Source organism: Strix aluco, chromosome 6 (genome assembly GCF_031877795.1).
Source record: "Strix aluco isolate bStrAlu1 chromosome 6, bStrAlu1.hap1, whole genome shotgun sequence".
Taxonomy (NCBI): domain Eukaryota; kingdom Metazoa; phylum Chordata; class Aves; order Strigiformes; family Strigidae; genus Strix; species Strix aluco.
Genome location: NC_133936.1, coordinates 1271610 through 1284620, shown reverse-complemented (window position 1 = coordinate 1284620; position 13011 = coordinate 1271610). Strand labels below are relative to the sequence as shown.

At 47.1% G+C, this 13011-nt stretch overlaps 1 protein-coding gene, 1 long non-coding RNA gene and 2 other non-coding genes across 6 annotated transcripts in view; 2 read left to right on the top strand and 2 right to left on the bottom strand.

Annotated features, from left to right (window-relative positions):
* The first annotated feature begins 344 nt into the window (after positions 1–344).
* TRNAA-CGC (transfer RNA alanine (anticodon CGC)) lies at positions 345–416 on the top strand. Its single transcript has one exon. It is a non-coding gene; the product is annotated as a tRNA-Ala (tRNA).
* A 235-nt stretch (positions 417–651) lies between these two features.
* On the bottom strand, positions 652–722 carry TRNAG-GCC (transfer RNA glycine (anticodon GCC)). Its single transcript has one exon. It is a non-coding gene; the product is annotated as a tRNA-Gly (tRNA).
* Positions 723–2063: 1341 nt separating this feature from the next.
* On the bottom strand, positions 2064–7661 carry LOC141925035 (uncharacterized). Its single transcript, XR_012623736.1, has 3 exons — positions 6976–7661; positions 4571–4683; positions 2064–2406 (listed from the first exon to the last, which is right to left on the bottom strand). It is a non-coding gene; the product is annotated as an uncharacterized LOC141925035 (long non-coding RNA).
* Positions 7662–7839: 178 nt separating this feature from the next.
* The window catches only part of GPD2 (glycerol-3-phosphate dehydrogenase 2), a 62440-nt gene continuing 57268 nt past the window's right edge, over positions 7840–13011 (top strand). Inside the window, exons 1-2 of one of the 3 annotated variants that reach the window (XM_074828433.1) lie at positions 7840–8222; positions 12592–12662. The gene's annotated coding sequence lies outside the window, so the exon portion shown is untranslated. The remainder of the gene's footprint in view (positions 8223–12591; positions 12663–13011) is intronic. The other 2 variants (XM_074828432.1, XM_074828435.1) reach the window with 2 other exon arrangements.

Below are 13011 nucleotides of genomic sequence, written 5' to 3'. Positions count from 1 at the left end.
TGAAATGAGGAGAAGCGGCCTTTAAAAAGCGGGATGCGGGGAGGGGAAGGGCTTCTCCTGTTGACACTCCCCCTCCGCCGCAGCCGGGGGCTTGGGCCGCCCCCGGGCTCAGCTCTGGGCGGGATCACGGGCCAAGGCGGCGCCGGGACGGCGGAGTTGAGGGCTCCGGCCCGCGGCCGCGCCTGAAGCGCCGGAAGGCGTTCTAGGGGGGGGGGGGCGGCGGGCGGCACCAGCACCTGTCCTTGGGCCCGGCCCGGCCCTTGGGTCCAGCCTTAAGCACGACCCAGCGCGGCCTTGGGCCCGGGCCGCCCTCTGATAGCGCCCGGCGCGAAACTTTAGCAGCCGGGGATGTAGCTCAGTGGTAGAGCGCGCGCTTCGCATGTGTGAGGTCCCGGGTTCAATCCCCGGCATCTCCAGCGGCTTTTTTTTTTTTCGCTTTTTTTTTTTTTTAAAAATCTTTCCGTCCCCTCCTGACGCGGCCGCCGGTTTAACCGCGGGGACAGACGCCGCCAGCAGCGCGCTGAGGCCGCCGGCACGACGTGGCTTCTCCCCCCAGCCCCGGGCGCCGCTTCTTTCCGCTGCGGGAACCCCGCGGGGAGAAGGAAAAAGGAAACTGGGGGACCCCGGGCTGCGCCCCCGGGAAAAAGAATCTGCATTGGCCGGGAATCGAACCCGGGCCTCCCGCGTGGCAGGCGAGAATTCTACCACTGAACCACCAATGCACCCTCGGCAACGGATATTCCCGGCTGCTCCCTCCAGGACCAAACCCAATGCCTCGGTTTTTATTTTATTTTTCTCAATTTTTTTTGAATTCTGCTTTCACAGCCAGTACTTTTGAGCCGTTATTCCCAGGAAAAACAAAAAAATTTTACAAAGTTAGCAATGTCTGTATACATTTTTCCTCTAAAGGATTAAAAAAACCCCTAGAAAATTGTATAATACACCCATCATCCTCTACATTGAAAAGCTTTCAGACCAAAGCACAAAAGGTGTATTTTTGTTCCTTTCCAGTACTGGAAGGACTTTGCCAGAGGAGGCCACCACTTAAGGGCTTAGAGGCTCACATGATCCACTAATAAAGGAATTATCAGGGTACAACGTCCAAATTGACGTCTGTTTTGTCAGTTGATGTGGTGCTGTGGATCCTGACATTTCAGTACAACGTAAGTGTGTGTAGTGAGGAGAGATCAATACAACGCCGTTGCTTGCACCGTGGTGTAATGATGCCACATTCTAATATAAATTGTGTACAGCCTTGACATTCAGTTTGTCTTGGACACGCTCCCAAGAATGGCCACGCATGAGCCGAAGGGTTCAAGGAAAAGCAACATCAAGTGTTTCACACCAGGAGAACATGAAGATGAGTGTAGGAGAGGAAGAGCTGCTGCACTGCGGGCGGGATGAACAGCTACCACCAACTGTCTCCTGGAAGGGAGTACGCAGGTGTTTTCTTCTTCATCGAACAGTACTTGGGCGCTACAGATAACGTCCCAATTTCCCATGTGAACTGATGTTAACACCTGGATGTTAACACAGGATGCTCCCTGCAAAACCTCAGTGCAGAAGGGTATGTACTGTGTGTGGCCCTGTGTACAGGACCATTCTGTGAAATTACTGTCCTAACCAAAACTGAAGTACAAATACTTCATAAAAATAAATGTGTCTCCAGCTGTCATCCATAAAACATACAGAATTTTAGAAGCTCAGTAGATGGCTTGAATGGCATCAAGAATCCAACTTCATAGAACAAGATTATAGCATCTAGGGAACTTCTTCTAGAGAGATTGCTTAAAATGTACTTTTTTACATTTCTATCCAATATCTGATAAATGGGTGAGAGGGATTATCTTGTCACAACTCAGAGCATCATCCCCTTCGGTTCAGTTCAAAGGTCTTTCAGGCAGCTAAGGAGATGCCACAGACCTTCACCAGAAACAAGGAAGGCAAAACTTGTTACAGGAAGAAGGAAGAGGATTTTCTTAGGCCTTTTTATCCCCCAGAAGGGGACAAATACATTTTTTTTCCATTCTGGGTGACCTTTAGCTTCTGGCTAAGGCTTGACACAGCGTCTTCCTGCTGCAGAGCAGAGCCCAGGAGCTCCAGGTGCTGCTGTGACTGCTCTGTACCGCTGGGAAGGACGCTGCAGTACAGGGGCACCTGCAGCCTCAAACGCCCCAAGTTCAGGCAGTGTGGTGGGGATAGGGGGTCAACGGAGGTAGGGATTGATAGGCAGTGGTGAAACAGCTCAAATCAAGCTTAAAACGGCAGGTGTGGCTTACCTGGGCTGGGGTAAGTGCGTATCGTTCATCCCTCCTCCCTAGCTGGGAGGGACAGGTGTTCCCGTGGCACGCGGCTGCGCAGCCACCCGCTTTCAAACTGGTGTCACGTCAATCCTTGTACTGGTATCTGAAAGAGAGAAAGTGTGATGCTCCAAATGTACCTGTACTATTTGCTCTAAGTCACCTCTTCACGGGCAGCCATATTAAATGGCGTTCTTCTTAGAAATAATACCCAAGGGGTACTTCAGACCTGAAATATAGCATCCCTCTTGGTAAGAACCAACTGTCTGCTCATTAGTTTCTCATGCTTAACTAGCACACACCCAATACTTAATATTACCAGGAAAGCCTAGTCAAGACTTCCTACTGGCCCCCAAAACAGAGAAGGATAACTGCAGGCCTTTCAAAATGGCTCCCGAAAGCCTCTTCAGTAAAGGCTTCCAAAGCGTGCTCTTGTCTCTGCTTCCAGAGCACAGAAAATTTGTACCATCGCTGGCAAGTCCTCCCCTGAGTGGAGTACAGGCACATCAACTTGATTTTAACAGGTCACGGAATAAGCTGGGCATTTAAAAATATCCACCTCCCCAAAAGGACAAATGAATACGTATTGTGGAGCCTTCAGCAAAGATTGTTGAAACAAAACAAACAAAACAGTCGTGGTAATCTTTTAGGTAAGACTTATAATGTAGAACAACTTGTCAGTACAGGTTAAAGTTTTAAGGCCTAGCAATTTTGACAGCGTCCCTTTGAGCACAGTGAGAGCGCAGGGACGAGCAGGACAGCAAAAGGTCACTTGGTCACACATATCTGCTGCCTCTTTTAAGTTTATCTCAAGACCCACTAGGCACGTCCCAATTAATTATTTAAATCTGCAGGGAAAAGTATTTCTGTAGATGAAAAGGTATAATGGTGAATTCTGGGGAAGCTGCAGGATGGCTGGCGTGGTCAGAAACAGTGCTAAGAGGCAGCCAGGGCGTGACAGCTGATCCACAGGCTTCAGACACCGAGGGACATCCTTTACATCCAGTAATTTTGATTTGTTTCAGACATCAGCAAAGTGGAAACTTGCGGATTTTCCTACATCCCTTTGTTTTCAACAGAACCATTCTGGATTAGAAAAGGTCACCAAGCCCAAATTGACAACAATCTATGTAGTTATTTAAAATAACTTTTCCCAGTACAGCTATTGATTACGTCACTAGAGATCTTCATAAGTTCCTTACAAACCTGTGGACACCCCAAAAATGTTTGCCCCAGATGCTATTCAGATGGTCACAGACAAAAGCCATCAGGCAAGCAATGCTAGTGAGACGGACACTGGAAGAGGAGAAGGACTCCAAGCCTGTATTTCTTCACTATGTACCAGAATATTGGGCTAGGGCTTTCCAAGTGATTTGAACAGGTTTTCTAAGATTTTTCCTAATCAATCAAATGGAGAAAATATTGGGGTAAAAAGCAGATGTGTATATTCACTGGGGCTGATTTTGGCCAGTCATTGTCTGAGAGGAAAAAAAATAATATAGCAGAAATTCCAAAAGGCCTTTTCCATTGCATTTTCTGACTATAATTTCTCCCTCTCTGGCACACGTAAAGAGAAAATAAATTTCGAAGATTTTTTTCATATTTCCTGCCACAACAAAAATCTTCAAACAACTGAAAATAAGTACACTTAGATAGTCCAAGCAGTCTTGCTTTCTAACATGCTGTCTTTCTTTTCTCCCTCTCTACCACTGAAATTCATGTTCTCTATCAGACCTAGCTCAGCTGTTTGCCCCAGAAAAATATGGATATTCAACATCGCTTCTTTCCATCGCCTGGCTCTCCCATAGTTAAGCTGCCTGTGCTACCATTGCAGGGAGAGGCCAGTTGATGATTGTGTTTGTTCTGCAACAAATAATGTGACCTGTGACCTTATTCTTTTAAAATTGCAATTTTTGCATTTGTTTCTGTGACTCAGCCCTGATGTGTTATCTTTATATAACAGCAAACAGTAAGACATAATTATGATAGTAACATATTACTTCAGTTTTAACAGAAAAATGAGCCACTTTCTCTTTTCAGACACACACACACAAACACCGTGGATGTTTTTATCTGTTGTGGTGTAGGGGGAAAGTGTTTCAACACCAGCAATACAGCCTGGTTTGGCTGGTAAACTGAGTATCTGATATGAAGCAACACAATTGTATTTCCGAATGACACCTGATACCAGCAGCCAGAGATGGGAACACTTTTAAATGTTTAATCCTAGCCATGACTAAGTACTTTTATTTTCCAGTGGGAGGACCTACCGTGGATCCTGCTTGAAAAAATCTCGGTAGAGAAATTCTGCTTCTGTTTCTGTCACTTCATTTCAACTCTTCTGTGATTATTATTACCCCTTGCTCCTCACAAAGACATTTTCCTGAAGACAGATTAGGAGAAAACATATTTGTGAACGTATGAACAGATTTTCTTCTTATGATACATAACTCTGGCATGCAGTCAGGAAACGATGATAATCTTTTTCTCCATCTTCCCTTGCTAATGAAGAGAAACTGCCTCTGGGGTTAAGGACAAAAGGTGAACTCTCCCCGAACACAATTTACACCTGCTGAGCACATGATTTTGGGCATCTAAAATTCTTGTCTTGGCAGGTGTCCCAGGGCCCAAGCCACACGCATGGAGACTTAGGAGGTAATATTTTCATCTAGACATTAAATAAAAAACAGACTCAAGAGGGATTAATTTTGTGATACTTTAAGGCATCTCATTTTTTTGCTTAACCTTGTAAAAATCTTTCATTATTCAAACTGAGGAAGACCAGTCTTTACCAACCAGTAACTAAGATAAAAACACAGCTGAAAAGGAACTAAGATAAAAAGACAGCTGTAGTTGAAAAGATGCCTAATCAAGGGAGGAAGGAACAGCCCACCCCTTGTTTGTCGGTAGCTGCACTGTGAGCAGGTGGAGAATCTCTCCTGGAAAGGGGGATTGCTAGGTAAATGTGACCCTTATAAAAGTTTTCACTCATTCTCAGATTTCCGTTTATGAGAAGACTAGTATAGTGCTCTCACTTCCCAACCCCTTTAAGATTTGGCTGGTTTGGAATAGTTTATGAAATCTAGAAGTGCTGGGGTGCAGAATATGTTCGCTTGGAAACTGGAGGGATATACATTTTACACTTACACTGCTTTGTTTTGAATCAATCAAAAATGATCCTAAATTGATACTGACAACGCAGCCACATCTGGGCAGACAACAGCCTTCAGAGGTAGGAGGACAGGATATTTTCCCAGTTCTAACAAATTTATGATGACACTTTGAGTATTTGTTAAGAGACAGACAAAACAACAACACTTAGTGTCATGTTAGTACACATATTTAGACATCATATGTTATATATATTAGGTAGATATTCACATCTAGAACTTGCATGTGTTGGATCATGCTGAAATTATTTACCACAATTTGCATTTAAATAATTTTTTTTTTCCTAGCCCAATTAGTCTTCTTCCTTTCTCTCTCTCTCTCTCCAAAAAACCCCACAAAACCATACCCCCAAAAAATGATTAATCCACTTCTGGGTGGTTTTCCTTTCATTTTCCATTCTTTCTGTTCAGCTGAGGTGTTCCCATGGATTCTAAGCCTGCATATCTATAGAGCATACCAATTCCTGCTGCCACTTGAGATCTTATTTCCTTTTAAGAGCACTACCATGTCTTCTAATGTGTCTGGGATAAAAACTGCTTCCAGCATCGGTGGCCTGAAGATCACTTACTTTGCAAAACTTCTGAAATCCAACCCTTGCAGTTGTTTACTAACTTGAAATGCCACCTAGAGAGCTGATAGCCATGCGTTATTATTGCAGCTTCCAATTTAGCTCGTCTGGTTATATCTGACCCAAGAGGGAGGGATTAGGTTCCTGCGGGCTCCTCGGATGGGACCTGTTGCTGACATTTAGCTGGCTGATGGGGGACTGGAGCGTGCCTGAAGGACACTGTGGGAGGGAGATGTGCCCCATCCTTCACAGCAGCAGCAGGTTGTTTTTCTGTGCCTGGTAGAAAACACGTCTCATGCTGCCTGTAAAGCCTGTTGACTAAGCAGTGAGCCCAGAAGAACAGCAATAAAAGCAGTTTCTGGGAGACAGCCAAGAAGCACCGTTAGAGACACAGCTGATCTCTGTATGCCTGGAAAGCAGGGAACCACGGACCAGCACGGAAAAGGAGATCCCAAACACCTCTGGGACCACAGCTGCAGTGCACTAAAACTGTAAAGTTGCAGGGAAAAGTACAGCTGAAAGTTCAGCATGAGTTTTGGAGGGGGAGGAAGGTCCTGGCCTATTACTCATGTGCATCTGGCTTTCTCACTGCAAAAGAAGCAACAGGCAGGAATCTCTAGATGATTCCCCAAAAAACATAGCTCTGTTTGTCAGCTAGGAGCCTGGAGCGTGGGAACCAGGATGAGAAACAAAGAGGACCATTAGAAACCATAACTCTTAGCAGCAGCTCTCCCAGGTCTTGTCACTTGGTATCACAGGACGGAAAGAATAAGGATACACAAAATGTGAAAGGTATCACCCAGTCAGCAACTCACTGCCTTACCCAGCAAGTGCCTGTGGAAGTTCAAGACTGGAAATCTGCTATTTTGGAGAGGTAAAGAATTGGAAAGCTTTCAATTCAGGAAGCCCTCAACAGAGAAAAACAAGCCGACATACCTTGTGCTGCAAAACTGAAGTGAGATTCACCCTACCCAGCACTCGTGCTGTGTTTCCTCTCTGTGACAGTTGGAGTGCCACCCTGGGGTGGGCTCTGTTAGCTGTGCCCCAGAGGGGTAGTTGTGCAGCCTGGCTGTGGGTGGGAAGTCTGGCTTCTATGAAAACCTGGATTAACTGCTGAATTGTGCTTCTGGCAAGTCCGGTAGAAATCAGGAGCCCAGGGGGGTTTCATGAGAAGTTTCAGTTGAAGTAGAGAGCTGGCAGATGTGTCAAGCCACTGAGATGTTGTTCTCAACTGGCTTCATGGCATACTGGAGATGACAACTGAAAAAGAGATGTGAATTTCTAGACATCTATGCACTGCATATTTTTTTTCAAAGGCGGATCCTCAGAGATTTAGCACTTTTCTGGTCTAGGACTTGAATCAGCCAGGTTATTACAGACTGGTTTGGGTTGGAAGGGACCTTAAAGCTCATCTAGTTCCAACCCTGCTGCTGTGGGCAGGGACACCTCCTGCTAGCCCAGGTGGTGAGTATTAAGGCTCTGTTACAGATGAAGAGATGTGTTGGAGAGGTCTTTCCCTCCACTGCAGTGCGCTGGGCAAGCAGAGAAGGATCTGCAGTAGACAAATAGGCATTAATATAATATATATGAATGGATTTGCGAGGAAAAAACCTCTCTGTGACCTAAAAGTGAGCCACCCCCCGAAGTCCTCAAGAAGCGAAGGTGATCAGTTCAATCAAATACCACTTCCCAGTTCAAAGGCGAGGGTGAACAACCCCCAGAAACCACAACGGCAGCGTCCAAAGGAGCCGCTCCCGCGGCCGGCGAGGGCCTTCGGCCGACGCGTGGGGGCTGGCTCCGCCGCCCCGGCAGCCCTCGCCGGAGGAGGGGCCGCCATGGGCCGCGACGCCCCTCACTCTATCCCGGGGCGCGGCGGCGCGGGAGCAGGCCCCGGCGGTGCGGCCTAGCCCGCGCCTCCCCTCCTGAGGGGGAACCGCGCTGCCGCTAGGCCCGGCCGCGGCCTCCCGGCGGGGGGGGGCAGCGGGCAGGGCGGGGAGGCGCCGCCGGGGGTTAAGGCGGAGCGGGGAGGCGGCTGGTGAGCCGCCGGCGGCGAGGTGAGGCGTGCCGCGGCCGGAGGAGGAGGCGGGCGGGCGGGCAGCCGGCCACGGCCCTCCCCCGGCTTCTCGTCCCGCCGGCCGGCGAGCAGCGCGGAGAGGGACGCGGGCCCGCCCGGGGCTCCGGCTGTAAGTGGCTTCGGGTGCTGGTGGGGGGCCGGGAGCGGCGGGGAGCGGGGCGGGAGCCGTCCCCGCGGGGGGGCTTTGCCGGGGCGGCTCCGGGCGCTGGCCCGGCCAGGGCGGGTCCGGTGTGTGCCGCGTCCCGGGCACGGGGGTTGTGACCCCGGGGTACGCTCTGGAGTTGCCTTTGTTAGGAATTGGTCACCAACGCGTCGTGGCCGTCCCTCTCCTTCGCCAGGTCTTACTTTTGCGAAGTACAGCAGGAGCTCGCGCTACCGAGGGCTCCCAGCCTGCTCCCCCCTGTTTTATTTAAACTTTTGGCTGGAAAGAACGCCCAGAAAATTGAGCGTGTGGCTGTTTTCTGGAAGTAGGCAGCTGTCCTGTTTGCGCGTTGTCACCCTGCGCCGGGGCTGAGCACCCCGAGAGTGGCCCTCAGACACAGCCCTGGTGTCTCTGGTCATGGGCAGCTGTTGGCACATGTGTAGGCATCCATATGTCACAAATAGGGGGTCTGCAGAACTCTTTAACTGTGTTTTCTTTCTCAGATAGAGCTGGTAGAATACAGCATATCCTATTATTAAAAAAAAAAAAAAAGTGAGTTCTGGGCAAAGAATAGCACAGCTGTAGTTACACTGAACTTTGGAAAATAGGAGCGGTTACTCCTCACTTGCACTGAACTTACTCCTGGGACCATTTCTGGGTGAGAGTGTGTCAGGGTAACAAGTCCTAAACTTTTGTGAGTTCTTAGCTCTTCTACCCAATCACTTCAGTAAATGTTTGTAAGCCCATTACTACAGGAAAAGATATAAATGCACGTGTATGTTTGTGTGAAGACCTTGAGTTTAAAACAGCCAGATTTACTACCTGTTGAACTGAGCCTACTGTTTACTGCAAACCGGTAGTAAAAGCGCACTGAAAGCGAGTTCCCCTCCACCCGCTGCTAGGAAGAGGGGACTCTCCCTTCTCCACCCTGAAGTAGTTGCACTTCTCTGCCCCGCTCCTTGCCACCCTCCCCAGTGTCTCTTTGCTGCCCTAATTACACTGACGTTGGCCTGAAGACTCTGAACTCTCTTCGTAAGATAATCTTCTGACCATGGATAGGAAGCGAGCTTGGAGACTCAGCTGTTAGGAGCGTGGTGTATTTTTAATTGCCGTTCATCAGAACTTGTCTTACTTATTTGTAGGTACGGTTCCTCAGAAATGTTTAATGGTGAGCAGCGGCTGATGATGAGCTTGTAAAGGCTCAATCTGATATTTCCGGGTCTTTAAGTGCTGATAGCTAAGGCAAATTCCAGTATTGGCTCTTCTGTAATAGCAATAAGCAGAATATTGTTAATGTTAGACATTTACCAGTTTTATTTCGTCTAACTTTGGATGAAAGTTTTGAGTAGGCACGCACATGCGTGAAAAATTATACACACACCTTACCTCTAATTTATAGTCTTACTTTGTGTATATATGGATATACTCTTCATTTTGCTTAATTATGTGTGTGCACATGTATGCATGCACAGGAGCACAGTAATGGTAACTTTGTGATCTAGCCTTTATTACATAATGTGATATTTTCTCTAGAGACCCATTTCTACCAGGTAATCTGTCACTAAGAGAAATTTGGAAAGCTGGATGGATGTGGTAGGTTCAAAGGCCATTAATGCAAAGCAGTTTTCCAAAGGAAAGCTCATACAGGTTCCTTTCTGCTACCAACTTTGTCTTCACACAAGTCTCTGCAAGCTTGAGCAAATATTTAAAAGGAATATGCTTTTTCCACAGTCAGTTTGCAATTGTTACTTTCTACTTTCACATGTAAATATCTCGATGGTTTCAAAACAAGGGTTTGCATTTGCAAGTAGCTCTGTTAAGCAATGGCTTACTTTTATCATACTGCTTGTTTACACGCTGGCAAACAGGACTTACAGAATTATTTTACCTTTTCTGAAATATGTGGGCCTATGCTGCACCCAAACCAGAGGCCTGATAGTCTAGCTGTATAATTTAGTTAATCTGTATATCGGTTGGCCTTCTGGTTGTAGTTTGAGCCTGCATTTTTCCAGGGATTAGCTTTATTGCTGTGGGTGTGCCGCCGAGGGGAGCTGGTGGGTGTGAGCCTCCAGCTCTGCCTCCAGAAGGGTGGATATCTGGGCACGTGCCTGTCCCCTTCCTCGGTGGGTGCACTCGGGAGGGGCTGTGGGAGACCAGCAGAAAGCTGGGTGAAAAGGGAAATGAACACGAAATAAAAATTGGAGGCTGGGAAAAAGAATTCTGAAGCGGTTGGGGCAAAAGTGGGAAGATCCCCCTTTGGAGAAGGAAGGACTCGTGTGCTTTGACTGCTTCATGGGTGATGGTGGGTCCAGACTGGAGCTACTTGTGAGCAGTCGGTGCGGAGCACCAGGACCACGTTCTCAGCAAGAGCCGTTTTGCTTTAGGGGTCCCCTGCAGCTGTGCCATAGCTCTCTTGCTAACGTAGATGTAGCCCATTTTTTCCAAAAAGCGTTACTTTAGAGAACAATTTTTATTAGGTAATGAACATACAATTTGTAATCAAAACTCTTCTACAGTATCACAGTATTGCTTTTAGAAACAGCCTGTATCCCTAAATAACTCTCTCTGAGCCCGGTTCCCAAGCGAACATGGAGCTCTGTCTCAGAGGGGTTTCCAAATGAACCTGCCCTGAGTTAATGCTGATGGAGCCCAGATTGTCGTTTCTCTGCTGGCTGGGTGCAAAGTCTTGGACAGTGCTGTTTTCACTTGGCACAGTGTTTCTCAAACCAAGTGTTGATTCTGATTTCAAAATGATATTGAACGCATGCCCCTCCCCTGGCATTCAATTTGCATGTGCTATCAGGTCTCAATCTTTACCCCGGTATCTAAACTAGGCTACTTCCTCGACACACCTAAGTAATCACCTCATTTGTAGTTATTTTTCGAGCAGGTGCCTGTTTGTATATGCAGGTCTGTGTCCAGTCTTGTAATAAGCAAAACACCTTACTTTCTAACCCTTTCTCCTTTAGTGTTTGGGGTGGGAGGAAAGAAAATTGTGGATATAGTGCGGTATTAGGATCAAGCTGAATTGGTAGACTGTCTAATCACACACCTGCATTGACTATGAGGGGAATGATGAATATCAGAAAAAAGGGTGAACAACTATAAAATAACTGTATCTAACAAGGACATCTCTTTCTAATTACAGTAATTGGTTTATTGTATTCACGAGTTTGTATTGTGTGTGTGGTGGGGTTTATGGCTGATATTAACCCCCACTAATACAGAGAGCAAGAAGGACTGTTTGAACTATTTAAGCTAAAGACAATGTTGGCACAAGAACAAAAAAGTATGGAAATCATCCTGCGTACATTTAGTCAGTAATGAGGCCAGAGAGTAGGTTTCCCACTCCTTGAATGGCAGATTCTGAAGTAATGTTTCAGTAGGACAGGAGGGAATTTAAATACTTTTATCATAAAACTTCATAAATATATTATGATGTTTGTATGGTGGGAAAGCTCAAAATACTCATGATCTCAGTGTTTCTCTGTATTGCTGTTAGTTCCTGGGTACAGTGCTTGGGATCAGAGCCATCGTTGTCTGTGAGTATTGCCTCAGTCTGAGACATACTGCTTTCTCTGGCAAGGCTATTACTATCTGAAATCCCAAGAAACATTTACAAATCCAACTTTTCCCCTCATTATCTGTAAGGCATTTTTTCTGTAGGAGGGTGATGAACCAGAAGAAAAAGAAGTGGTTAGGTTAAAAATACAAAGAGTGGAAAGAGAAGCCAAAAAAGTTCGTTCCTTGTAGGATACAGCTTCAAGCAGCTGGGATATCACCTAATGCTGGGTGGGGAGATCCTGGGACCCGGGTACAGAAAGCAAATCAAGTAGTTTGAAGCAGCAGGGACCAAAAGAAGGAATGAGGATAGTACGCCTATTTTTTGCTTTGTTTTTCCTTTATTTTTGTGCACGACAAGCGCTGCAACTACTTTTGGGCCTGATAGCTGAGCTAGTTGCCTGTACTGGAGCGTGGGAAGGATTTTCCCTGTACGGTAAACGACTGCTTTGCTTCCACTTGTTGGTGCGGGGTGGCCTGCGGGGCTTTGGGGTTTTAAGTTCTCTGTACAGGAACTTACAAATTTGTGGTGTGGTCCATGGCTGAAGGGGACTTGTAACCCGGTGAGCTGTCTATATATTGCGGGTTATGTTTCTGTGCTTGGTTGGTGAGGTAGTTCTTGGGTAATTAATTTAAGTGCCGTAACTTGTGTTTAAGAACCTGAAGTAGCCATGGGAGGCTTTAGGAGAGGATCTGGAGGGTGGACTCTGCTGGGATGTGTCGGCTGTGTCTCGTACCCACTGGAGCTCTTTCTTGACACATGGCTTCATTCCAGGTACGGCTTTCAGTAATGGCACGTGGAAGTCACGAGTGCGTGAGTCAGTGGCCCAGAGCTCTGCTGGTGAGGTCGGTTACAGCGTTGGTTGCCCTTCACACGTGCTGCTTTGTTCTGCTGCTTGCTGTGGCTGCTGATTAGGTGACGAGGAGCGCAGGGAGGCCCAGGAGATCAGACCCGTATCGGCCAAGAAGGGAGATGCACGGTGATGGTTGGGAGTGCTGCAGGGGAAGCATCTTCAGTCCTGCTTGGCTTGAGCTTTAATCACTTGCCTTTGAGATGCTTACTCAGTTAGTATGGTCTGACAGCCGATGTACTGTAGTGTTGACCACCTCAGTCTTTTAGAAAGCAAACAAGAAAGAGCTGGTAGATGATCTTGTTAAGGGGGGGGTGCTGATGGGATTATTTTCTGATTACATC